The 27,604-nt window shown below is 39.9% G+C and overlaps 1 long non-coding RNA gene across 1 annotated transcript in view; it reads right to left on the minus strand.

The window, feature by feature from the left end:
- LOC116653394 overlaps window positions 1-19,423 on the minus strand; it is a 37,180-nt gene extending 17,757 nt beyond the window's left edge. The window contains exons 1-3 of the long non-coding RNA XR_004307106.1: window positions 17,921-19,423; window positions 17,610-17,747; window positions 2,495-2,697 (exon numbers count right to left, since the gene is read on the minus strand). This is a non-coding gene — a long non-coding RNA (uncharacterized LOC116653394). The remainder of the gene's footprint in view (window positions 1-2,494; window positions 2,698-17,609; window positions 17,748-17,920) is intronic.
- Between the last annotated feature and the right edge of the window lie 8,181 nt (window positions 19,424-27,604).

The following is a 27,604-nucleotide window of genomic DNA, read 5'->3' on the forward strand; positions in this document are numbered from 1 at the left end:
GAAGGGCCATGTGGCCTCTTAGCCCATGGAGAGCAAGCCCTCAGTGAAGAGGCAGCCTCCATCATCTGATGAAGGAATATTAACTGAAGGGCAGTACATGTCCTGGCTCCATCAGGGCACAACAGACCTGGAGTGCTTTGCTTAGATATCTTGAGGTGAAGGTGGGCTCCTTTTGATGGTGATGTCCATGGATAGAATGGGTGAAGGACCCTAACCCAATAGGCAGTGTGACTTCCCAATGGGGCTGTGCAGGAGTATTGGGCTGCCTGCCTGAGAGCTGCTCATGCTAAACATTAATAATTAACACTGCTGATGATAGGGAGGAGACCAGGGGAGTAATACTAAATGACCTGGAGAGGTCAGAAATATTGGCAGGAAATAACAGCCCCCGGTTGAAGAAGGAGAAAAAAAACTGGTGGATAGACATGCTTCCAAAGAAGCCTGAATTCAGAACTTCAGTGGGATGAAGAAAACTCGAAGAGCAGCTTCAGAAATTCATCTGTGAACAGCAAACCAGCAACAGTGAAATGGCAAAAAAAGCCAACTTTTTGCCCGTCCACTTCTCAAGATTTTCATGTATACAGCCCAGGAAGAAACTTTTCCCTCTGCCTGCAAATACAACTTATGCTTATGCTGTGACTGGAGCATAATAATAAATACCAAAATACTAATAAAATTTAAAACATATCTAGAGGAAATTTCTGTGAGAAGCAATTCTTCTTACAATCATAATTTCAAATCATATCTTAATTCTTAATTTAAAAAAAAAAAAAAACAAAAAAAAAAACAACAAGTTTTTTTTCTGTGAAACTAAAAGTATATTTTACAGGAATAAAAAAAAAAAAAAAAAAAAAAAAAAAAAACCAACAAGTTTTCAAGTTTTCTTTCTGTGAAAGTAAAAGTGTCTTTTCCAGGAAATACAGTTCAATCAAAATTAAAAAGTGGTTGTTTCATCTGATCTCCCTCTCAGGAAGGGAAGTTTTCAGGCCTCCAGTGCTGCTTTCACTGCTTTAGGTCAGTCTGAGAAGTCCTGAGGCAGCTGAGATTGTACCAAGGACTACTATGCGTCTTCATCACTGCAGCATCATGCTCTGCTGTATGGCACAATGCTGCGTCCGTTCACCTTTTTTAATTCCCTAATATTTTCCCATTGTTTAACACTTGAGAGATTAGTTCTCCAGCTGCTTGGGATCTCATCTGCTGCCAGCAGACTGTGTAATCCAAATGGATTAGATCACCAAACTGAGCAAACTATGCAATCTATACAACTATACAAACGATACATCTCATGACCTCAGCCACTGGTATTTCCCAGCTGTGATCTTCTCTCCTAAATGGATGTTACAGTTCTGTTGCTTTCTACTGCTTTTCTCATTCTGCATCAAAGTAGTTTTTCTCCTTTATTACCCATCCCTCATAGAATCAAAGAAGCAGAATTGTTTGAGTTGGAAGGGACCCTTAAAGGTTAGAAGGTCAGCTGATCCAACTGCCCTGCAGTGAACAGGCACACCTACATCTGGATCAGTTTCTCAGAGCCCCAACCATCCTGATCTTCAGTGTCTCTAAAGACGAGGCACTCACACCTCCCTGGGCAACCTGTGCAGTGCCAGTCCTCACATATTTCTGTCCTGTACATCTACACATGCAGGACAACTCAGGCTGAAAAGGACCTCAGGAGGTCAGAAGTGCAACCTCTCATTCAAAACAGGATCAGTTCTAGGATCAAACCAAGCTGCTAAGTGTGTGGCCCATCTTGATCTCAGCACAGCAGTGGAGGCTGCACAACCTCTCTGGACAATCTTTCTGTCCTACTGCTTACCTGCCTATATAGGAAAAAAGAAAAAAGGGATAAAATATATGAGTTTGTAGCATCAGCTGTTCTTGAGAGAGACTCGGGCATGTATAGTCAGTAGCTGAGTTCTTCTTTTCATAGCGTCCTCAAAAGCCACGTACCAAGCATCTGTTTTGCACTCTCTAGATGGAGATAATGGCAGTGAGTGCAGAAATTTTGGGGGGGCTGTGGAGAGCTGCAGTGCTGTGGCAGAACTCTGAGCAGCCTATGCAGTACTTCTGCTGCTTAATACCTAAACAAGTCCTTTTGGAAGGCAAAACTCAGAGTTTTCTGTTGCTATAGCTATTTGTCTTTGTTGCTATAGTGATAGCAAAGAAGTACAAGGATAACGGTCATCACAGGATTTTGATGCTGAAGCAGTTAAGTGAGAAGCACCAGAATCCTTCTCAACTGGGCCTATATGGACAAGCAGATGCAGAGGTTTTTAGGGACAGCAACTATGACAGCAATACAAAATTGCAGGCTATGAGGCACAATGCAGTAGGAATATTTTCTCAGCAGAGCAAAAAAAGCTTAGCACTGTTCAGAAAGGCTTCCCACAACTATTTGTCACAATCTTTGCAAGACACAGCTGAGGAGGTGCACAGGAGTCTGACTGACCTTTTGCAGCTAAGACCACACAAGCCTATGCAATGCAATTACCTTGCGTTATTGTGATGAAAGAAAATTCATTTCAACTCTGCACACGGATGACAAGTGTTCCAATGTCTTATTTTTTTTCCAGGACGTCTGAGGGAAACTCTGAGTCATCTCAACAGGGAAGAGATGAATAATGTCCACCTTGAACTCTAGACAGAGATGAGAGCTTTCCAACCTGACGTTGAGGGAAAATGTCTGTTCTCTTCCTAGAAAAGAAAAATGAGAATTTGTGAGAAAAAGCAGAGAGGGAGGAGACAAAAACTGTTCTCAACCCATCTGAATTCTGTTACTGAACTGTTATATCTTCTGGCATCTTTCAGAGCAACTGGAGTTGCAGTGTCAGAACATTGCATTAGTAAATCCTCAGCTTGATCCAGCATAGCATCCCTCTTGCATTAGAAGCATGCTGCAGGGCAGGCAGATTCATATAGATGTTGGTAATGGTTAGCAACATTTTGCTCTGTACATATTTTGCTGCAGGGTCTTGAACAAGTGCCATGAAGTGGAACCCTGTCTGATCTGTTTGCAAATATGAGGGCAGTTCTGCAGGCATCTTTGCTTCCTACTCTCTCCTACAGACTAAAAGCACTGCTATCAGGAAAACACTGTTCAGCATGTAAATTTATGTTGGTTGTAGCTAAGGGTTTGCATAGGGATTTTCATTATTCAGCTTCATTCAGATACTTAGAAGCGAGGAAAATCTCCCTAGGAAAGGTGGGTTGCTTTAGTCTCTAGAGCTCGGAGTAAAGCAGGTTTGCTTGAGGTCAGGTCCTTCTGTCTGTCAGGCTTAGCAGTGAATGCCTGACAGATGCAAGTGAAACAGCAGAATTTGTTGTATTTTTAAATGGTTGAAGACAGGATTTTCAGCACAGAGAGATTTGCCTGTGGGAAGGAACCTTGCATCATCCTAGATCAGTTAGTGCTCCTGTTCGTGTACTAAAGATCTGAAAACGTGCAAAAAGCATTTTCTGCAGGGCTTGGGCTCCTAAAAACAGAAATAGCAAATCTGAGGAAAACAGACTCAGCAAACTCTAAAGCCAGAGGTGTTAAAGCTGCTGGAAAGGGTAAGAAAAATAATGAAGGCTTTCCCAAACAAAATTACACTAAATTTTGCACAGCCAAATGCAAAACTGTAAGTACCAATCTTTTTTTCTTCTATTTTAGGATCCTAAAACCAAACTCAGCCTGGGAAGCAGCTACTGGGAAGATTCTCATGGAGAGAAAGGGCACCCATCCAGGCAGTTGTGGGACTCCTTCAGTAGCATCACATCAAAATCAAGTAGAAGACTGTGAGCAAAAAGAGAGGTAACCAGAAAAGCTTCCACTTAGAATCTTTCCCTCCTTTCATCAGCTTAATTTCTGCAAGTTCCTCAAGAAGACTATGTAAAAAATACTCAAGGCTACATTTGAGGTTGCCTCTGTAATTCCTCCCCATTTGAAAGCCCTGACAAGATATGGTCTGTTTTATTTGGATGAGTGCATAGTTGTTGCCCAGTGGTCACATCTTCTGTTACTCCAACACACACTGCAATCTCAAGCTTTACTTGAGATATTTAGGGCATCATGTATTCCTTATGTGGTACACTGATTATATTAAATAACCAGTCTACCAGTCCCTGGGTTAAACTGATCCAATCCAAATTACATCTAAACATATTCAAATGCATGTCTGTTGGCTGCTGAACAAATAAATAAAATTGAAATAGTACCCGCCATAAAGGCAATTGCTTGCTATCAGCTACTTTAACAAGGTCCTGGATGATGCTGATTTCACCTCAAATGTCAGACAAAAAAAGTTGCTTCTGGAGGGCATTTCACAAAAGTAGCTCTGAATTTTGACAGGAACAAAGTGCCACTTCACCACCAGAGTCCAAGAACCAGCAATGTCCTGAACTTTTCAAGCACTGCACCATCTTGAAGAAGTAGTAACATTGGTTAAGCCAGCAAGATGGGCAGGGAGTCTTTTAGATCAGTTAGTTAGAAACATCATAGAAAGTAACAGTGCCTAATCCTGGGGTGGAAGCAAGCTGGAGAAGCAGTTCAAGTAGGTGATGGTACAACTAAACAGAGAGGAAAACTGGTTCCCCGATGCCCTCTCATTCTTTGTTGGATGATAGAGACCAAGTTGTGACATTTCCTATACTAACTAACTGCGTATGAATATCCAGGCAGACAAACAAGTCCCAGTTAGAAACTGATGATAACTCTGTTTTGTCCTTGTGAAATCTTTCATACTTTCCTTACTACGAAAGACAGTTTAATACGATTACCTCTTGGTAGACATGGATCAAAGCCCTATAATTCTCATGGAAAGGCTGCAAACTTGTTGTTCAATGGTCTTTGAAGAATGAAGATAGAAGGCTTAAGAAGCTGGAAAAGGTTTATACACTTGTGAAATTAGAACAGAATTACGGTGAATGAAGAAATATCCTGGAAGAGCCACTGTTCTCTCCTCGAGTCGCTGGATATTTTGGTTCACTTAAGCTGTGTGTTTATGTTACTATTATTGCCTAAGAAGTTCACCTTGGTGAAAACTAATCGTCTCTGTCCTGGTACAATGAGAAACAATTGAAAGGGATAAAGCAAAAGAGAATGAGCAATGACCTTTCTTTCTGCAGAGCCCACTGCTGAGAGAGGTAGGAAGAGATCTATCTGGTCATGTTTATCTGACTAAGGCAATTTACTGGATGATAGCTTTCCCCAGAAGATCTAAGGACAAAAATGGCATAATATCAACTCACAGGGGACCCACTAATATGAGCCCTAAAATGAAGCCCTTTGTGCTGAACCAACTGTATATTTCATGTGTGAGCCACGCCACTGAGATGTTTAATGTTCCTCTGGAGAGCAATAGACCAGTGACAAGAAAAATAAACAAGAGCTAAAGATGAAGATGTCCTTGAACTGAAAGTGCTTCATTTTAGGAAACCCAATAAAGTGAGCAGAAAACTGTGAAACATGATTGCATTAAAATAGACTTTATTTTTTTCTGTTTTCAGTGAGAAAACTCGGGCATTTTACATCATAAGTCTCCATCTAACTATGAGTAGAGAGTTTCAGCTTGATGTGTACTACTGAGAGGTGAAATTCCATCTCCCGATTTACTTCAGAGACAGCATGTGGTCTCTAGTACCTACCCAAGTATCCTCATCACCAGGCTGAAGTGCCCTACTTTCACCCTCACATACACATACCTCTGAAATTTCAGTATGTCAATAAATGTGCTACTGATTCTGACTTTGTCCTTTAGAACATTAGATTTTTAACCAGCAACTGCTTCATCTGAAAAATCCTTGCAAGTACCACATGAAATGTACTAACAATCAGGTTAATCTAATAAATACCTTTCCTGTCATGCAGATCATGCCTACAACATCCCAATAACCAATCCAGACAATAAACCCAAAGCTTTGTTGACCTTGTTTTCAAATTCCTACCTAAATGCATCAAGCCTCTAGGTCTGGAGTAAATATAATTAGCTGACCAGAGGTGCAAGGGAAAGGCTGGTTTCATAAGACATGTGCACAAATAAACCCATATAATGGCAATGAACCTTTAAGCAGAGTGCAACGGGAAGTACAAAATGTCCTGATACATAAAATGATGGAGTTTTCTGTAATGTCAACATTTTAGCGCAACTGGTTTCTTTTAGGTCACTTTCAGAGAGAAAGTGAAAGTTTCTAAAAAGTAAAGATTTTCCAAGAAAAGTTGTTGTTTTTTTCCTCTAAATTTTCATTTCCCCTTAGTATTTCAACAATTCTGATCCCAGATCGTTAGAGATATCCATGATGTAAAGTGAAAGATATATTTCTGTTTGTCCTCTTTACTTAAAAGTAAAATAGAAATCAAAGTGTTGGAGTTGTCTGAGTGGTAGAAAATTCAAATTTTATTCTGTTCTAATTTTAAACATGGATCTTGTGTCTGTTCTTAAAATTAAGATATTGAACATTATTACCAATCAGCCATTCTACAGTCCTTATTTTCAAGCCAAGGTCTTTTTTAAAGCGTGTCGAAAAGTAATCTGCACTATTACTTTCAATTACAGCTTAATAATTTATGAAATTACTTAGTATCATACCTGCAATATGTCAGTCAGGCTTCATTACATTGCAATGAAGTCTGATTTAACACACTCATTATTGCTGCTGTTGAGGGTTTGTAGAGGAAAGATTCCTGCAACTGTATTAATTTTAGCCATTTTGGACTAAAACAAGCAGCTACAGATAAATGATGGTACACAGTGAGGTACTTAAGCGTACCTAAGACTATGATGCCTCCTGATTGCAAATACTTCCCTCTTGGAATAGCTCCATATTTTGCTCTCAGTTTGTGAAATATTCTTCTACTCTCATACAACAAATTGTTTTACAAGAAAGAACGAGCTATGAAAACTCATAAGGGAGACAAGAACTCACAGAGCATTCCCTGGCAGCTAATATGCGGACAGCTGAACTGGCATAAGACTTTTGAGAAGAATTTTTAATGGCATTATCGTCATACAAATCACAGCCACAGCCATCCACGGCCCCAGGCTGACCCCTATGTTGTGGTTATGCTGACTGCGGGCTTCATCCATCATTCCTGATGTGTGATACTACTGCTGGCACAAGGCAAAATAATTTGCTGAACAATGAGGAAAACTTCTTTTCAGTTTGAATGGACTTTGAGCAACACAACTTTTGGGAAGGTAGTATGTGAGGCTTTTATCCTGGCATTAGTTCTGAAATTTACCTTTGGAAGGCCAGAACAAATGGTCTGCCAACTTCTGTTGGACTGAGATCACAGGTTATTGCAAACTTGGAGATTAACTTATGGAACACCAATATTTCTCTTCTGAGATTCTTGGGGCATGTCCTGGTTTGTATCAAAGCACAAGATCCTACAAACATAATTCAATGTAAGCCTCATGAAAGGTTTAGAAAGTTGCACTAATATTTCATTAGAAATGCAAAAAGCTAATTTCTCAAGCCTCAGTCTTTCCACAAATGGCAAGCTGTTTTTCTGATCCTGTGTGTTATGTTACAGAAGGTGTCAGGAGGGCAGGGTCATAGCTAGGCTTAAAACAGGAAAATAAAATGAAGCCAAAATTGCTCTTCATTTATCTGGAGTTTGAACGGGGATGGAATTAAACCAAAAATTAACCATCTCAAACTGCTGAAAGCAGCCATCACTGCTAGGTTAATACTTCTGACTGCAAGCCCCCAAGGCAGTATTGTCTTCAGTTTGTGTTTAATACAACTCCAAGCACAACACACTGAAGAAATAATCAGTATATAATGCTTAGCTGCTGCTTTCAGCTCATTAGGAGGTGTTTTTTTAACTCCAGAACCAGTGGCTGAAGCTGACTCAAGGCATAAATTGGAGGATGACAGGCTGCTGGGACCAAGGCAGCCTGGACGGATGGGGAAGGTTGGAGGTCTGCAGGAGGACTGTGGGTGTGTGTGGAGTTAGAGAGGAAGCTAATATAAGGAGGAAAATGAATCACAGTATTGATGTCTGGAAAGAACAATATTATGACTATATGGATTTAATGACTGCTGATATCTAGCTTGGTGACAGGTAGTCTCATCCATAGGGACAAAAGTACACAGTGTGCTGCAAGCAGACCTGGAGGCAATCCTTCAGCTCAAATCCCATGATAGGATAATGTGCTATGGCTCTTTTTATGCTGGAGGTGGCATCCTTTCTAGATCCCTTCTGAGTATGTCAGTTGATGATAGCAGCATAATTTGCCTTAGAAATTTAATTCCTCCCCACACACACACTTTTCCTTACAAAGGAGAGAAGCGTGAACATTTCCTTTGAGCTGTCCTGAATAAATACTTTAAGAATATTAAAAATGAGAAGTGCATTAAAGCTTTATGACCACATTCCAAACCATGTAGGGTGCTTTGTTATTGTTGAAAGGAGGAATGCTATAACCTTCATTGCTCACACCATCAGCGTTAAAGCCACACAGGGTCTATCTCTGCCTTCAGCCAGATAGATAACCTCTCCTGAAACATCTGTCTTTCTTTCTCCCTTCATGGTGGAAATTTAGGAAGAGCAGGTAAAGCAATTTGGTGACATCACAGTTGTTCTACAGGAACTCCTGGATGTCATTAGCTGTTGCACTTTGTTTCCCGGTATTTTATATGCAGCATGCATTAGCAGCTGCTTGTTTTGAAGTTCTCTAGGGTATTCTACAACGAAGTTGCCTGGTAGCAGAGCAATCTGTGTTCCTCAGATATGCAAGTGACTAATTTTCCATCAATCAGAGATGAGACTTAAATAAATAAAGGTACTTCATGGGGCTGCTGTGCCTAATGATAAGCAATTATATAAAGTCAAATTAAGGCAGTTCTTTGTGAAGGTCCTGTGAAATTGGTTAAGCAAAAAGAATAACTGCACCATTTCATTGATTCATCCTATTGCTCATTTCAGTGGGAGCATTATCTCAGTTAACTGATGCAATTAATATGAAAATGAGGAAATCATTGTTTAAGGAGATGAGGAGAGAGAGGGGGTCTTAATGCTGCAGCGGTGAAGAAAAAGAGTCACAGAGATGGAAATTTGCATAGGTCAATGGTAATGTAATGCATTTAGCACATATTCAAAGCTTAACTTGCATAGTAATACAGATCCATTAAATTCTCATTATGATGACCTGTGTCCAACACAATTCAATTTTTCTGAATCTTAATGATAAAAAGTTAATTACAGTAAGGTGAAAACCTTTTGTACTTGGTCTTAAAATAAAGCATTGAAAGGGCATTGAGACTATCTTTTAGATATGGCAGGTAGTTTCACTTCTGCTTAATTCAATATTTTATTAAGCATGACAAGATCTGAAGTTTGGCTTCTGTGTGCACTGCAGATTTTTAATGTAGTCAGTGGCAATAAATAAGCCTTTGTCTGTACAATTACAATTTAATGCTAGTCATTTTCCACTTACAGGCTTCAGTTACAGATCACATTCTCAGTTTATCCTGCTTTTCTTATTTTTAGTAACCAAAAAGCCTATCCAAATTTGGGGAAGAGGAGAAAAAGACATCCTCTCCCTATCATCAGCATAAACATATTCCAGCTTTCTTTCCTTAGACATGTTTTTGAGCCAGCGCTCTTACCGTGACATAGTGCAAGGCCTCCAGCAGCTGCACCATGTCATTACCTGATTTCACTTCTCACCACAGCTACAGGTGGAAGATAAGTGCCTGAGTGCTGCTCAGCCTCACACCATTTCCTCCCACTTATCCTGCATACGCAGATAATGGTCATTCTTTGACTTACTCATCCGAGACAGGCAGTGAATGTGTCAGCTTCCCAGTGCTCTGAATCATGCTTGAGATTAAGCTGGAGGTGCAGAGATACGCTTACAAGCAGGTTCAGCGTGGCAGGCGGCCATGTGAGGCAGGTTGTTGTTCTCAAAAACAAGTGCCAGGAGGGCAACCTCATTTCTCCTTCACATTAAAGCCACCACACATCACTCAGGCTATGTCTAGTTGTTTCAAATTGTGATGAATTTGCATTTTAGATTTGCAAGGCATCTTTAACACCTGTGCAATGTAAATTCGGCTGAGCACAACCTACAGACAAATCCTACATGTATTTTTCTCTTTGTTGATTTCTTTTGTCCTGAAACATACTCTATGCTAACCACAGCACATGGCAAGTGTTTGTGGAGGTGATCCAAGGGATGACTTTAGCCACCTAGCACTGAGTCAGACCTCGAGATTTGCTTGACAAAACACAGATATTTCCAGAGCAGATGTCTGTACCAGAGCTGGGCTCCTTGGGCAGGCACTGGGGACACCCAGCTCAAGCACATAGAGAGCCAACATCTGTGTGTGGCCAGAGGGGCAGCCCTGCTATACAGGGCTATACAGAAGAAATATGATGGTAAATCTCTAAGCCCAATCCTTGCCTCACTTTTAAGGCTGCAGTTCTCAGCATTTTAAATTGCTGCAGTCCCCTGAACACTCCTAAATTTTGCTTTTTGCTACTGCTAGTGTTGCTTGCATCCCTGAGGAGCTCTTTGGTCTCCCAGAGACCCAACGCAGCAATCAGCCACAGAAGGCTGATCAGTCCCTGCCTGCGCGCGCACACACACACACACACACACACACACACAAAGTGCTTTTCCCCCATGGAGCAGGCCCCAGAGATCAGAAAAGCTCCCGTGCTGGAGTAAGGCAGGGCACTGGCTCATCTCTGCCCTTAGTTCCCCATCCAGTCTCTTGTTCTATGGATCAGACTCTGAGCACCACACTCAAGCTGCACTTCTAAAACTATTTCAGTGCCTTTAAATACATTCAGACTCAACATCCAAAAGTCATTGGGAGCTAGGTGGCTAAATAATTTAGTGCGCAAAATCTTAGTGTGCAATAATCCATATCAGTAAAAGTTAAATATCTATCGTGGTCCACCCTTAGGATATATTATACCTCTACTAATTTAAGCACTTGTGCTTCAGAATTCTATGTCTTTACGGACATTTGTCAAACCACGGGTTTATGTGATAGAAAAGGTGGAAGTATTCACCGTGCTACTTCATAAATGCCACTCTAATTAATAAACCTCAGTTAGAGAAGATTCAGTAAATACTGCTATTCATAAACAACAGATATTATGTGAGGGAAAAGAATGGATTTCAGAATAGTTTTTTATTCCTTCTAAATACAAATTCTTTTCAGATTCTTTTTGAGAGAAGAGAAACTCCAAGTAGCGACAGTCCAGAGGAATCGTCCAACTAAACTTTCAGAAGTTTAATTGCTTATGAAGATCTGTGAAAACCATTTTATTTCCACCAATGTTATTTTCTAAAAGGGCTTTCTATAACCTATTTTCTACAAGTTATTTTCTAATTCTTTTTCCAAAAATAGAGAATTTCTTCTCTATTTTTTCTGGCCAACTTTGACCAGAAACACCAAAGGTATGTTGCTATAAGAACTTCTGATCTGCTATATAAACAAAGCAAGAAAGAAAAACAATACAAGGGAACCCTGATAGCTACAAATGCATATCAAGAAATTCACTATGCATGTTCTGTGATATAAAATCTCTGAAATCAGCTTGATTTCCTTTATTGTCAACTTCATTTGGGAAGTTCTTCTTATGGGAAAAGACTATGGCACAGATTATATTTTGTTGGTTGTACAGGTGCTTTGCTGCACACAGCAGCAGTTTGCCAACAAAAGAAGAAACCTTAAACATGTTCTGTGATTCACTGCAGTATTTGCAAAAAGTAGCCTGAAGAAGACATTAAAATAAACCACAAAAGTCATTTTCTCTGTAAGAAGAGCAGCTACATGTGACAATGTCATCATGTATTGCTGGCCAATTGCAAGCACCTCCAAGGCCAAACTATTTGCTGGTACAGATGATCCAGTGGGATCTAAAGTGCTATACAAAGGGCATGAAAAGACTTTTACAGGTGCAGCTACTTCAGTAGGTTGTTTCTAACCACAGTCTGGGATCAGGATAGAGTAGAGGAAACAAGAAAGGTCTGAAGTGAAGATTTTCCCTTACAGCTTTAAGCTTTTAGGGCTCTCTTGAGCTGGACGTTGCTGCTGGGTCTCAAGAACAACTCCAGTTCTGTTGTATTGGTCAGTGCAAAACATGTCTGAATCTCCGTGAGTTGGTCTGATCTCTTTGTGAGATGCTTTACACTCTTGGCACTTGCAACAGCCGGTAGGGAGGAGTTCCTCATTATCTGTATTTTAGGTTATTTTAGGTCTGCCTTTCCACCTCTGTTTTGATGTTATTTCCACTTTCTTTCACATAAAAAGTCATCCAGATATCTTTTCTCTAATAACAGCTGTGATATCCAAGTCAGTCAAAGACAATATGCTATTTCAAAATGCCAAATCATTCTGGACAACTTTCTTGACATGTTCAGTTTCCAGTTCCAGTTACCAGTTTTTACTCCATTCTGAAATCATTCTTACACAGAGTGACATCCAGGTCCATCTGTATTTTCTACAGCTATTTGATCATCAATGACCCTGAATGGAATTTCTGAATGGAATTGTCTCCCCTAACTTCAAAGGTCTGAAATTAAGCCTTTTGTCTACAGTCCTTCTCTGTGCTCTGTCTTTTGTCAGATAGATCCCTCTAGAGGGACATTCAGATCACTTATCTCAGGCCCCAATTTTAGAATTAGATTAATTGCTGCTTGTGAGTGCCTTTCCCTCTCCATTGATGAGGTGACTGGCTTAGGTTTGATATGCAAGGTTTTGATAGCTAAACTTAGGAGCAATGACTCTCACTTTGAGTGTCATCCAAAAGAAAAAAAAAAAAAAGTACCCTACCTTGCATTTATACACCATCACAAGTTTTAGAAAATGATGTAAAACAGTTGGCATGAGACCACACTCATATATTTTCTTAGCTCTTGATTCTGCAGGACTGAGATCAACACTGGCTCCATGCTCAATTTTTTAAAGCAAGAGATGCAATATCTTTGCTTATATTTCAGAACTAGTAGGACAGAAAGACCCCAAGTGATGAAGCAGATCCATCCTTCTCTTCAGCATCTACTCTCTGTGGCCTTAACCTTGAGAGCATATCCTGATGCCATGAGCTTACTTCAGCCATAGATTCACATTCAGATTTCAATCCTCCTTAGACCTGAAAGGTCCAAAGACTTAAACTCACCTCTGTTTTAAATGCTGTCAGTGAGCTATAGCTGAAGTGTGTTGCTTCCCATTGCCAGTCAGCAAGTTGTGTCAGCTGCCCTTGCGCACCTCTGTAACACCTCCACTTCTACCTGCTAATATACTTCCTGACTTGCAATCAGCAGCTTAGGACAGTGTCTCACTTGTAATAAATGGGGTATCTGGATATCTAAGAAAAAACTTCACTCACTACCGAAGTCCTAGAAAATCAAGGAAGACAAAAAATGGCATCTTGCCAGGCTGTCAGTTCCCTTCTCTGTTTACTCCTGAGCCTTTTCTTTTGGCAAGAACACATCCCTCTGCTGCAGTGATCCCTGCATAAAATTTCAGTAATCACCCTGATAGTTTACTAGACTAAAGTTTGCTGGAAGTGCATAGAAGAATGAGAAAAGCTATTTTTGTGCAACAAAGCTTTTTCCATTCTCACTCACCAACAGAGGGTATAGCAAAGGAAGAAAGATACTGCTGTGGGAGAGGCAAGGGGTCTTATTATTTCACTTACACGAGTATAATGCAGCTGCTTCTTTGATAGCTTTAATGCAGCTACTTCTAATTTACATTGGGGTAAGTGAAATCAAATAAAACCCATTACATCCCTGAACCCCAGTAGGCGATCAATGTAATGCAGACTTTTACAACCCCAATTTCTTTCTGTAATAGCAAAGGAACAATATGGGTTTACAGAAGGGCCAGGCTAAAGATAAACCTCCCCTCCCTTCTCTTTCCTAGGCTGCAATCAGAAGAATCTAAATGGCCATTTGAGTGTGAAGACGAAGGTCAAGAAGGACAACAAAAGATCAAATGAGTGTCTGGGAGCTGAACCTGGAGATAATCTCAAAACTGAAAAAGGCTAGGTGCACAGAAGACCAGCTACCAATTATGCAAATACTCAAAAAATCAGAACATTAATTAAGATTTTATTACGTTATTAGTAATGAAGTCAAATTGAGTTGTAACGAGTTAGAAAGTGAACATGGTTTCTTTGAATTGTTAAATGTACTTGTTTCAATTTTACTGCTTTAAAATTGCAGCATGAAATGTATTTCAAAAGAATAATATACATTTGTATTAATTGTAGGGTAAGGGCACACTCAGTGCACTCTTTAAATAGTGCTCTCCTCAGCCTTGTTTCAGAGTCTCTTTTTTCTATTCTTCTCTAGCTTTCCTTTTCTAGCATCATCACTTTGAGTCATCAGAAAAATTAGAAGAAAACCCACACCATTTCTAGTGCCAAAACCTCAGCTCTGCAGTTCTGCAAGTTAAAACAGTCCTTCCATAACTCCCTATTTCAGTACTTTTCTGATCTCCTCAGGAAAAAAAATAAAAAAATAACAGGCTGGATTCTTGGCCAGGGAATCTGCAACAGGAGTTGGGGTATCTAACCAGGCCACAGTGCAACCAAGGGTCAGTATACCATGGAAGAAATTCTGCCATTCTTAATTGCCTTTTCTTCCCCATTTCTAGATTCTTTGGTCATTTTTCTTTTTGCCACTCCCTTTAATGCAAAATTGTTAGGAATATTCTCAGTAGGAAATACATGATGTGACAGAAATTATGTGTTAACCGGCCGAGAGAGAGTCAGTGCCCTTCCTTCCATACAAACTCCTGAGTCAGTAAAACTGGCAATATTGTACACAATATTCAGAAGTCTGCTCAGTAATGCAATAGCTGTTGGCCTGTGTTGCCAGCCACAGATCCAGGTTTCTGGGAATGACTTGTCTCACATGGCATACACCAACTTCCACAAACACTTTGGAGTGTCCTTCTTGACCTTGCAGCACAGGAGCATTCCCAATGGAGTGCTCTTCCCAGCACAACAGTCTGCAGACCAGTAAGGGGAGAAGGCAGATGTGTACATCTACATCTAGCTGTAGATGTCCCTGTTCAGTGCAGGGGAGGTGAGCTAGATGACCTTTAAAGGTTGCTTCCAGCTCCAACCGTTCTATGATTCTGTGACCTAAGGTACCTCAGGTAGCAAGTGGCTCCCTCAGCCCACAGTTTCACCTACAGAAACGGAGAAAATCCCAGCTCCCAAAGATGAGCCCCAGTCTGCATGAGGAAAGAGATTTTCTAATTCCCAGTCTTAAACTTCTTCTGAAATTGAATACTGTCTTCTCTCAGAGTCTCCGGCTTCAGCCTCTGCATTTCATTGCAGATATTGAAATCACCATTCTGTTTTGACACTCAAAGATGCTCTAATCAATATCACTGGAAATGTCATTTAACTTTTCACTGGGATGAAAGGTGATGCTGACATTCTACTTTTCCTGCATTTCCCAGGAGAACATTTAATCTCTCTGACCTTGCAGATATTTAAGGAACTATTCACAAGATAACATTGCATTGTGACAGCCAGCAGGGTGTTTCTCACAGACAGCATTTTGCCTACAGGGACCACAGAAAACATCTGGATTCAGATAGAAAACACTAATAAAAAGGAACACATTATTATTGTTCATCAGCATTGCTCAGTGATATATTATTATTTCTGCCTGTTGGAAATAATGCTGTCAGATTTTTAAAGCAAAACAACTGCAATCTATGAAACTGACAATGAGAAACTACGGCCGTAAAAGGATATGAATAAGATTTAAATGTTGCTGAACAGAGAGCACTCCCCACCATAAATGCCAGGTTCCTCTCGATGCTTCTCATCCCTTTGAAAAGAATATGAATGCATCAGTGGATGTGCTATCAGATTCGGGGGCAACAGGAAGGGCATTCCCTTACTGCTCTATCTACAGAGCTCTGGCAAAGGACTGCAGTCTCCTTTGGAAAGCCATAGGAAGAGACACAGGGGTTAAACAGCAGAGATCGGTGGGACCCTCTTGAAGCTGCTTTGGTTGGTCAGGTGTAGGCACAGCAGAAAGCAAAATAAATTAAACTCTTCCAGCTGGAAAATAAATATGAAACAGCAAGTGAATTTGTGCACTTCATGAGTGAGTGAGCAAAGCTTAATTCTCTAATTATTACCTCTATTCTACCCACTGAGATAAAGAGCAAGTTAGGAGAGATAATCAGGTTCTAAAATACTGTACCCTCTTGAATTCAGCCCAAACATTCAGCAGTCATTCCAAAACTGACATCATCTCTTGAAAGATCCGTGATAATATTTTATGATTTTATATGGCAAGGGAAGAAAATCTACATTCTTATTTATTTTTAACCCATTTTTTCATTGGTAATTCAAACAGTTGAATCACAGAATCACACTTCTATTGCACAGAAGTCTGGTAAAGGATTCTACATCGTATTATTCTAAATATTCATCTTCTCCTAATTTAATATAAATTCTGCTAATATCACCCAGATGTCATCTTGCATTCACAGCCTTCAGTTACATCAGCGGCATATCACATTAGGATTGATTAGAAATTTCCCTGGTTTCACAAGGCATTTCCATCCATGCAACAGAAAATAGGAGGAAGGGATCTTAGTTTTTGCAATGTGAAATATATATATATATATATATATATATATATATATATATATATATATAAACAGAATAATTCAAAATTCTATTTGCAGTCAGACTATGCATTAATTGTCCTCTGACCCTTTTGAGTGCCTGACAGCTAAATAACATTCTAATCATTTGTTTCAGCACTTCAAGATGAAATTTTATTCATTCAATACCTGCAGTAGATAAAAGCAGAGATTTGATTTGGATCCATACAATTAGGAAGCATATCAAGGAAACCAATCAGTTCCTGCTTCTTATCTTGTCCCTTTCTTCATGCAAAAGAAAAGAGCAGTTAAGAAATAAAGGTCTGATTGAATAGTGTATAAACTGAACACAAAGAGGAAGTCTGGGAAGTAGTCAGCTGGCAGTCCATTACTGCAGGCAGTTACTACACAATTCAGCTGGTGGGGCTGAAGTTGGAAGACATGGCTCAATTCTGAGCATGATCAAACTCGCTACCATAATAGATCCCACTGCCAAAATGTTGCACACTGGGAAAGGAAATAAGGGAGGGAAACAAGTCTCAAAAGTGATGGCCTTAGCAGCTTTCTCAGCAAAGCAGTGCTGAGGAAAATGGTATGGAAAAACATAAGTACTTCTTGGTGAGCTCACCGTAGGAAGAAAGAAGTCTGGAATGGCTTTATGAGCAGAACAGAACTGCATCCCCCGTGCTCAGTGCTGCACAATGTCTATCTTATGATTGACTTCAACAGGCTCTAGGCTAACCCTCTGGGCTCAGTACTAGCATGAGATCACTTTAAGCATGCTTCTGGAGAGCACCTTCCAACTGAGCTTCATTTCAAAGGATCTTCTTTTTATGACTTGAGGCTGCTCTGTGATACTGATTACTGCATATGAAATAGGAACAACAGGAAACTGTGGAAGGACACATAGATTCCAGGATAGGTGCATTAAAAATTACTTTAAATGAGAATGAATCCAAATAGTCAAATAAATGGTCATGAGTTTCTTAGTGCAGTGTTTAGTAGGACATACTCACCATATATTCTCCCTGGCAAAATATGGGAGCATCTTTAATTCCATCTTCTTGTTGATTCATGCTTAATTTCAGACACTGATAAAGCATTAGGTCCCGTTCTTCACACAGTACATACTTTTCCAAAATTTTGTTGTTTTCCTGAGCAAAGACAGAAGAAATTTTCCTCAAGTATTCTTCACTTGCAATGCAGTGTGCTGCCAAAAGGACTCCAGCTCTGCTGTGTGGGCATATTGGCATTTTCAGAGCAGCACACTAACCTATTCAATAGGGAGTCAGAAGTAAAATATAGAAGAGCAGAACAATCAACTCACCCAATTAGTGAAAGGTGCACTGTCTTCTCCTATTGCCTGCAATTATGATCTGTAAACTCAGAGCTAAACATTCTTATTTTGAGTGCAAGAAGAAAAGCAAGAGAGGTTCTACCTTTCTGGATCTGACAATCAAATTAGAACATCCCTGCAATGTCAAAGGGCCAGGCTCAAGCCACTCTTCCGGATGATTTGATTTTTTTCTCTTCTGTGCTGGAAATCCCTCCTGTGGGAGCTGTTTATCATGCATAAAACATTAAATATTTAGCAGGGATTGGGATTTCAGCTTCCTTGATCTCAGCAGAGTGCACTGACCAGAGGGGTATAGACTCAGTCAGACCAGTTATTACTTAACTCAAAACTGAACTGAATCAAATCTAGCAGAACAGTTCCAATAGGTGGAGCACCAGAGAAAATGGCTCATCAGTTTGTGTGTTGAGTCATTTTACTGGCATGTGAGATAACAGCCTGCTTCAAAAGCTGAAAAGTGAAATGCGTGTCAGGGCTTCCCCTAGGTCATTTTGGGAGCCAAGGGCTGTAACCTGTAGGCCACAAGTGATCTTTGCATACCTAATAGCTCAGATCATGCTAAAAAGTGCATGACACAAACATTTTATATCATGGTGAAGAGCTTCAGTGCCTCAGCAGACATCCATGGGCCAGCTGTGGCCCATCTCTAGAATTTTAGGATTCCACATTTATGTGAGGCAGGATTTTCTGAATTGCAGAGTACCTGAGTCACTTACAGAGGAGCTGAGAGATAGAAGCTGAGAATGGTATACAGTATCCTCAGTCACTCAGAATTCCTGCGGTCTCCCATATGGAGGGAAATTAAAATCCTTATCCCTTCCCCTTCCTTTTTACAGCATACTCACAGGATGAAAGCAATGTGAAGCCAGAACTCAACCTAAATTTCTCCCAGCTGGATTGTAGAAAGGCACACAGATTTTTCCATACTTTAGGGTGCTGAATACATCAAGCCCAGGGAGACCATGTCGTTGGTAGACATGATTTGGATAAAAGCGATTGTCATTGTAACACAGCCCAGAGAGCAGTTCTGACACTAATAAAAGGAGAAAACAAAATGACTTCCTTCTAAGTTATTGCGGGTCAACTAGTATAGCAAAGTTATGTACGCTAAAGCTCCAACTACTAAAGGCAAAACAGCTACAGACCTTGGAATATAATGGGGGGAACAGTTAGAGAGGATGCTGCAGAAAAGCATAGGTCTCCTTGGAGGTTCTCAGAGAGCACAGTAATGCATATCATGTAAAACTCAAACCTCCTTGGATTAGATTACCTAGAGCTAACTCTATGCATTGAAAGTGTAGTCTGTGGAGTTGCAGAATGTGCTGTAGTGAAGACATTGAAAGTCCTCCTTTGATTCTTGAAAGGAAGAAAGATATTGCAACAGAGTCTGGCCAAGTTCTCACTTGAATTTGGAAAACAAACAGCTAAGGAGAAAATGTGCAATGACTGTGGCAAAATATTCTCAAGATACTTGTCTTACTTTGAAATCAGCCTAAGAAGGTCCTTGAAAATCATGTGTACACCAAAAAGGTTAAGTAAGCACTAAAGTATTGGTGCAAACATGCTTACTGAGGCTCTGTGCTAGACCCTCACACCTGACATCTATCCAGAACTATGCTTGGCAACAACTTCATTGACTGTGTGTCCATAGTGTTTCCAGTTTCAAAATGACACTGAACTGAAACATTTTTGTGTTAGAACACTGAGTGCAACAACTGCAGTGTTTTAAATGTTCATTTTCCACAGTCATGCTCTGTATGTAAAAGTGATACTGCATGGGGAGCTCATTTATATTTAACTGGTGCTTGGTAGGCATTTGTAATATGGGTATTTGTACTGCAGAACTCTCTCAACTATGGGTGCAGGTGAGTGGGAGCATGGGTGGGGCGATGGATCACCTGCACCAAAGTGCCCTCTCCCTTTTCATACTGTGGGAGAACTCAGCCTTCTTCTGCAGTCCACTGATCATCTATGTGACAAATAAGTGCAGCGAACGAACTGGACAAAAGTCAAATGCTTGCCTTGGTAATGATACAATTCCCAATGTTTTCTATGCTGTCAGTCATCTCAAGATTACAGGTTTTATGGACAAAGCAGGTGGCTGAATATGACATTGGTGTAAAAACGCTGGTATCCACTCCCTGCTGTATTGTTGCAGTGACAGAAACACATTTCTGCCATAAGAGCTACAGACACAGACAGGCTGTGCTGACAGGACAATATATATATTTTGCAGGAAAAGTGAACAGTTCCAAATAATATGGTATTGCTATTTCTTTAAATATGAGTGATTACACAGATAATCTCATGTCTCTTTGAATCACAGTTTACAGGTCTTCAATGAATCATTTAATCTCAGCAGGAACTGTGTTGTTCTATCATCCTGATGGGTATTTTCTTCCTAGCATACGCTGAAATTCAAATTCAGCCCTTGCCCTGTGCCAAAAAAAAATAAAAAATAAAATAAAATAAAATTATCTAGACTATGAACTGGATCTGTTTACTTGTCATTATCAGCTGACATTCAAGGCATGCTAAGAATTTTCATTGTAGGAGATATAACCAATGCACTCACACTTCAACTCTACTGTGGAGACAAAAATACACTTTCCAAAGATTTGTCCTGAAAGCCTAAACTTACAGTTAAATTTACATTTTCTTACCCTAACTTTTCTGTGCCTTTCCATTTCCCTTCTATCTTTAGAGAAAATATGATGAAATCACAAAAAGCTGCTGCTTCAAAAATCAGGAAATCTCAGCAGTTTAAAGACAGAGTTTCATGGGGGGAGGTATTCAGCTTCATTTTCAGAATGAAGAATTTGAAACAGCATGGGACTTTTCTGCACCTCAGAGTGCTACTCATTACAACTTACTAGAAACTTCGCCTCATTTTGAATCTCTTCTCTAACAGTGTCAAAGATGGGATAAAGCAGCTGTAAAATCTGCCCTGTAGATGCTGGGTAGTGCAAAAACTTGCATTAACGTTAACAATAAGGTTACAAACAATATTATTTCAAAGTCAGGAAAAAGCAAGTTTATAGCAAAATTAGGCATGAATTCACTTCTTTTTGCTCTATTATGTGGATTATAACATGGAATTTTTCTGCCTATTATTTTATTCCATCTTTATTTCCATTGATTTCTATAAAATAAGAGCATTACAGAAAATTATCTGCAATCATAAAACTATCTATTTTTCCCTCAGATAGAAAAAAAATAATCCCATAAGTAGAACTGCGCATGCACTGGATTTCTCTTGTGCAGTAAACTCTTTAATTAAAGAAAACTAATTCAAGATAGAATGAAAACCAAAATGATAGAAGAAACTAAATTTGGAAGAAATTCAAGTGGCATGGAATTTTTTTGGAATTAAAATTAAACAAGGAAGGAAGGAAGGAAGGAAGGAAGGAAGGAAGGAAGGAAGGAAGGAAGGAAGGAAGGAAGGAAGGAAGGAAGAAGGAGGGAAGAAGGAAGAAGGAAGAAGGAAGGAAGGAAGGAAGGAAGGAAGGAAGAAGGAAGGAAGGAAGGAAGGAAGGAAGGAAGGGAAGGAAGGAAGGAAGGAAGGAAGGAAGGAAGAAGGAACGAGGAAGGAAGGAAGGAAGGAAGGAAGGAAGGAAGGAAAGGAAGGAAGGAAGGAAGGAAGGAAGGAAGGAAGGAAGGAAGGAGAAGGAAGGAAGAAGGAAGGAAGGAAGGAAGGAAGGAAGGAAGGGGCACCTATCTAAATCCTAAGGGCTCAGAGTATGAGTTAGAATGTGTTAAGCATCTTCAATGTAAGAACAATTTGGAAAGTTTTTATTCTTATTGCTTTTAGTCTTGTGGACTCTGTGAAAGATGACAGTGTTTAGAGGTCTGTAGCATTTTCCTTTAGTCATTATCAATGAGTGTTTACTGTTCTCCAGGTAGAAATAAATTGTTAGACCTCTGTCACATGACTAGTGAAGATATTTTCCATTTCTAGAATTTGAGAATTTAAGAACTTGCAAAACATGTAGGGTTTTCCCGTGGAAGAATAATACCATTACAGCTAATGGAGAATCAGAATGATTTGTTAGAGCCATTGGGAAAATGATTTCAGCTGTAAATGTTGAAGGAAAGAACAGGAGCTAATAAATGTAAAACTGTCTGTGCAACTAGAGAGCCATGACTCATAGTGCTGGCTTGGCATCAGCAAATGCCATCTCCAAGACAGAAATATGTATTCAGGTGCCCAAATAATTTCCTCCAGCAGATGATGATGAAAGGATAAAAAGGAGTCAAATTGTTATCAAAACTTCACTCACAAGTACAACTTAAAGAATTCCTATTGCAAAATAAAAGAACAAAGCAAAATAAAGGGTTTTCCACCACAGTGCTAGCTACCAGAATAATTCCTTGCTTGTTCTAGTGACTGCTTCATAATAAACATATTTTTTAAATCTTTTGGAAGAGGAACAGGTACACAAGATCCCCTCCGTAAGCACCTCTGATGGGACTGGTACAAATCTTTTAGTCCTGATCTAATTAGTCATTGTATGTGATTTCAAAGGATGAGGATGGAGAAAGATTTCTTCATCTCCAACATGGACACAATCCTCCCCATCTCTTCCTGCTCCCCAGACCAGAGTGGGCACTGGGAGGCTGCTCTCTTTGTCCCAGCACTGGACAGGGGGAACTGTGTCTTCTCACTAGGATAACATTGAGCAGTACCTCAGCGCATACACAGGAACTAATGAACTAAGTGCTTCAGCTTTAGGGAAAGACCATTCAGTGACCACAAGCAACTGGAAAGTTGGTGGTACTTAAATCTGAAATCATAGAAGACAGATAAGTTCAAAGGTAAAATCAGAAATGGGGATGGTCCCAAGATTATGGGATCTGGAGGTAATTGAAAAGTCTAGATCAGAAGAACATAAAATGTGTGCTGCCTCATACAGCAGAAGCTGAGAAAGAAACATTTTCAGGCTTAAAAAAAAAGAAAAGTGATACTCTAACGAGGAAAAAATGCAGTTATTTTATTCTGCCAAACCTTACATGTCATGTAAGAATAGTAAGAAGAAAATAAATAAGCAGTTGATATTTTACACTTCTGTGGGTGAATCCGCATGTATGAAGCACTCAGAAATTAAAGCTTCACATCCATTTTTAACTACATTATTTTAGGTGCTGAAACTTGCTGAAGCAAAATAAAGCAATGAGCTAAAGTAGAAGAAAGCAGGCAGAAGTTATTAACAGGCTAACAGCATGGCCATTGCCTAGGGCCAGAAATAGCTGATGGATGATACGACAATAGTCAACAGACAAATCCTCATTACAATTGGAAATTTTGTGTCCCAAACAATTTAATCTCTTCAGTATGATCCCTAACCTCACTCCTTGCAGCAGCTGCACCACCACCTTTCAACACTTGCATACTTTGCTCATTCTGTATCCCTGGCACAGAGCAGAGATTGCCATCCTCAAAGTAAAATGGTAGTTCTAGAGAAACATCAGGGTGAGATGGAAAGTCCAGGTGTGCATTGGCCGCCTATAGCATGCCAATATACCATTGTATATGTGCATTGGCATACCTATAGCATGCTGACAGGTAACAATGCCCAATAGTGGATTTTCTGGGGAAACAGTGGGAGAAGGAAGTGCACACTTTGCAAGTACTGACAAATGCAGGCTTCAGCCCCTATCACAAGGCATAGAGATGCAGACACAAAGCACCTGGCTAAACTTGTGCTTTGTATTCTCAGCTCTCAAGTGAAGTCAGCAAATACAGTTGCATTAAAGCAGAAAAAAGAGGCTCACAGAGCCACAATGAGTTTGAGCAGTAAATCTTCCTCTTGATTAATGTTATAATTATGAGCTGTATGTTCACATGCTCTTCTTTTTGTAACACTTTTTTTTACAAATTTCATGTAAATATAGATAAAGCATACACAAACTGACTGAGGTACAGATGGAGTTGTTGCATGAGGGCACCCAACTTACACAAAGAGCAGCAGCCAAGCACAGCCTGGCCAAGCCCACTCCATCCCTGGGATGGCCTCTGGGCAAGGGAAAGCCATGGGGATTGTTTAGTCTGGAACTGCCCAGCCTGGAGGAGGATCAGGATGAGACCTTATAGTTCTCTACAACTATCTGAAAGGAGGTTGTGGTGAAGTGGGGGATCAGCATCTTCTCCCAGGTAACTGTGATAGGACAAGAAGGAATGGCCTCAAGTTGCACCAGCAGAGGTTCAGATTGGATGTTAGGAAAAAAGTCTTCTCTGAAAGAGTGGTTGGGCACTGGAACAGGCTGCCCAGGGAGGTGGTAGAGTCACCATCTCTGGAAATGTTGAAGAAATGTGTAGATGTGGCTCTGAGGGACAAGGTCAGTGGTTAGATGGCTTGACTAGATGATCTTATAGGTATTTTTCCAGCCATAATGACTCTATGATTCTAAATATGGCTGGACAACCCTTATTCGTCTTCCTTCAAAACATCTGGCGGTTTTATTTGCCACCTATGAAATGTTTTTTATCTGTAGGATTCACCTTGCTCACATTACAGATAGGTGAAGCAGACTGTAACGTGCAGAGCTAACTTCCCATCTGCTGTAAACTCACTGGAGTCACTGAACTCATACATATTGCAAACGTGGCCTGCATATTAAAAAAAAAAAAGAAAAAAAAAAAGGATGTTTTATTTTTTCTTTGACTTGTACATTATCTGTCTGGGGACTGAGACAGACCAACTCCACAGAAGAAACTTAGCTCACTCTGCTTTATAAGTGGTGAGAGCAACTATCTAGATACTTGATTAATGAAAATTGTCTGTGGTGTGAAGCCTATGACTAACATGTTCAATAGGACTCTCTTTATTGATAAATTACCATACATCTCCAACCATGCTATAATTAGGTTATTGGGCAGCGTTGTAAATCTAATTCAATTCTTATTGATGTATCTCAGCTCTGTCCCATCCTGTGGGATTCCTGGAAAACCAAATTGTTGTTTTTACACCTTTCTAATCTCAGAGAAACACACCTCCTCCACTCATGGAAATCTTCTGGATACAACCTATTGCTGAGTGCATTAACTGGGGGCTCATTACTTTCGTGCTGTTGTTTGTTGCTTCTGTTTCTGTTGTTTCTGCATTCCAAGCTCACATGAAACAGACAAAAAGGTAAGGCGCTCTCATTGCTTGGCCGCAGCTGCTGCTATTCCCATTTTGAGCTTAGATTCAGCTCGCCCCTAACTTCCCTGGTACATTGAATCCATCTGAAATGCAGAGCTGTCTGTGAAAGAATGGGCCATCTCAGCTCATCGAGGTCCTGAACAAAAAGATACCAAACTCTTTGTTCCAGCTGAAAGGACTGATTCTCCTATTTTGTTTTGGGTTATTAGCCCTTCGTTTATATGAAGTGCTGCAGTTGGCTCATGCCTCAGGTGACCTGAAAAGAATTGAAATTCACTTCTGGGGTCTAATTAGCTCATCTTGCATGTCATTTTGCACGGTGCAGGAGGATAATAAATAAATAAATACTATCAAAATTTGCACATTGGAATGGAAAAGCTACTGATCCAGATGCCCCTCGATTTATTTCACGTGGAAGAAGTAACGACCTGAGTCATTTCAAAGGTGAGATTCAAAGATGAGACAAGCATCTAACTACTCCTAGCTTTACTCTTCTTTTTGTAACACTTTGCTTTGCCCCAGTCCACGAACCAAAGTGTGATTGCCATTCAAGTTCCCCCTCCCAAGGCATAGTTTCAGCTAACAAACTAATGCTTTCTTCTTTACCCTCCACAATTTTCTTTCTTTCTGTGCTTCCCTCTGCCCTTACTGAGCTTAATGATCTCCCCAGGTTGCTCTGCAGCTAATTAGGGCCAGACACAGGTAGCATCAAGTGATTCATTCCATAGGCTGCTGCAAAGCCAAGCCAAAGCCCTATGCCAACCAGCTGAGAACCCCAGCTGCTCTGTGCTTCTGTTTTACTCACCCACTGGGCTTCTGCAGCATACAAGGATTCTCATGTACTAATTCCAAGGGAAACATGAAAAAGGTACTTTGACTGAATTAGGTTCTCAAATGTTATGATACATTGATATTTCCTTACAAAGGCAGATTCCAATTTTTAATTTCTGAATGTCTAAGTTCCCTTTGAGAATTGGATGGAAATAACTTTCATCTCTTGTAAGAGTGCAGCAATATGATTTTAGCAAAGTTTATAGTTCCAGATATTTTAACTGTTCCATCATAGGATGGTGAGCAAGCTAAAGACTCCTCTATAAAGCCCTGGTTTCCTTTAACAATATGTGGTTAGTCTGCTCCTATTTCATTTCTGGTTGGTATTGATTTGTTTATTTTTCTGAGTTATCTGTTGCCTTTCCATTATCCCTTGCCCATTACTCTTTGAGAGTCCTGCCTATTCTTTCTATCAGTTCACTGTAAGGGCCAATTGAGAGATAAGTCAGACTCTCAAAAAGCTGTGGCTGTTGTCCGTTCTGCCCCAAAAGCATGTTTCCCTCCATCACAATGTCTAACTGTTTGTGCACAGAAATATGTGCTCCCTAAGCTAAGAGATGTTAGCAGAAGTAGAACACAGGTATTAAATAAGAAGCTGCTGTCAAGATGGTCATTAGCAGAAAAAGAAATGTATAAATATATCAGCATTTCATATAGGACAAAGGAAGCCAGGATTTTACTCACTGGATAGAAAGAAATGTAGGTGGGAAATAATTTCTATTTTCCGTTTTCTGGTCTGGATTCTTTTATTTCAGTGCTTATATGCTGATACACAAGAGCAATAAGAAAAGGCTGGGCATTTTGAATATTGCTGCAGGGCTTATGTTATGGCTTTCCCAATTTGCAAGAATGCATCTTAAGACTCTCATCACAAGGTAAACCTCAGACTGCCTAATTTCTGGGAAGGTAAAAATATCACTGGCTAAAATGAGCAAGCTTTCAGAGGAGAACACAATAAATTCACAGAACATATTTTTCACATCTTCCATCTGGTTGGCATCTGCTAGGCTCCATGTCACTACAGAATGTGTAAGATTTTTTTTTTCCCACTGGTTTTTGTTAAATTATCCCAAATTTTTTTTAAAAAATAGTGAAAATATTAAGCCTATCTTAGAGAGATGAGAGAGAGGAAGAGAGAATCTTTGTGTAAGTGTCGTGACACTCTTTGGTTAATGATGGCTTTCTAAACCAGTGAGACAAATAAGTGGGGATGCAGGCAAAGCAAACTGCCACAGCCAGGTTCAGGACCAGCATACCCCAGCCCAGGATATGTGCTCACAATGAGGTATGTGCTGGTGGCCAGTTTACAAGTTACTGATCTCACATCTCTTGCAATGACCACAAAGTTGTTTCATAATATATTTAATTCTCATTGCATAAAAGGCAATCGCAAACAGAAAACAATGCCAGTTTTGCCAGTTAGCATCGTTTGATTATTGTATTTATTAAATGTCTGGCCTAATTTTCGTCACTGTAAGTATTGTAAAAATTCCTCTTTGAAGAACAGCTGAAAGAAATTCCTGTGAAACATGTCTGTAAAGGCAGCAAGCTTGTTTTTTGTTGTTGTTTTGCCTTAGGGGGTTCCCTACATGTCAAAGCAGTAAATCTTCATATATATGAATTGTATATTCACCCAAAATGTCTTATTATCCTGCTTATTGGGTCACTTTCACCTGTTTTATAC

The sequence above is a fragment of the Coturnix japonica genome, chromosome 4 (assembly GCF_001577835.2).
Source record: "Coturnix japonica isolate 7356 chromosome 4, Coturnix japonica 2.1, whole genome shotgun sequence".
Classification (NCBI taxonomy): domain Eukaryota; kingdom Metazoa; phylum Chordata; class Aves; order Galliformes; family Phasianidae; genus Coturnix; species Coturnix japonica.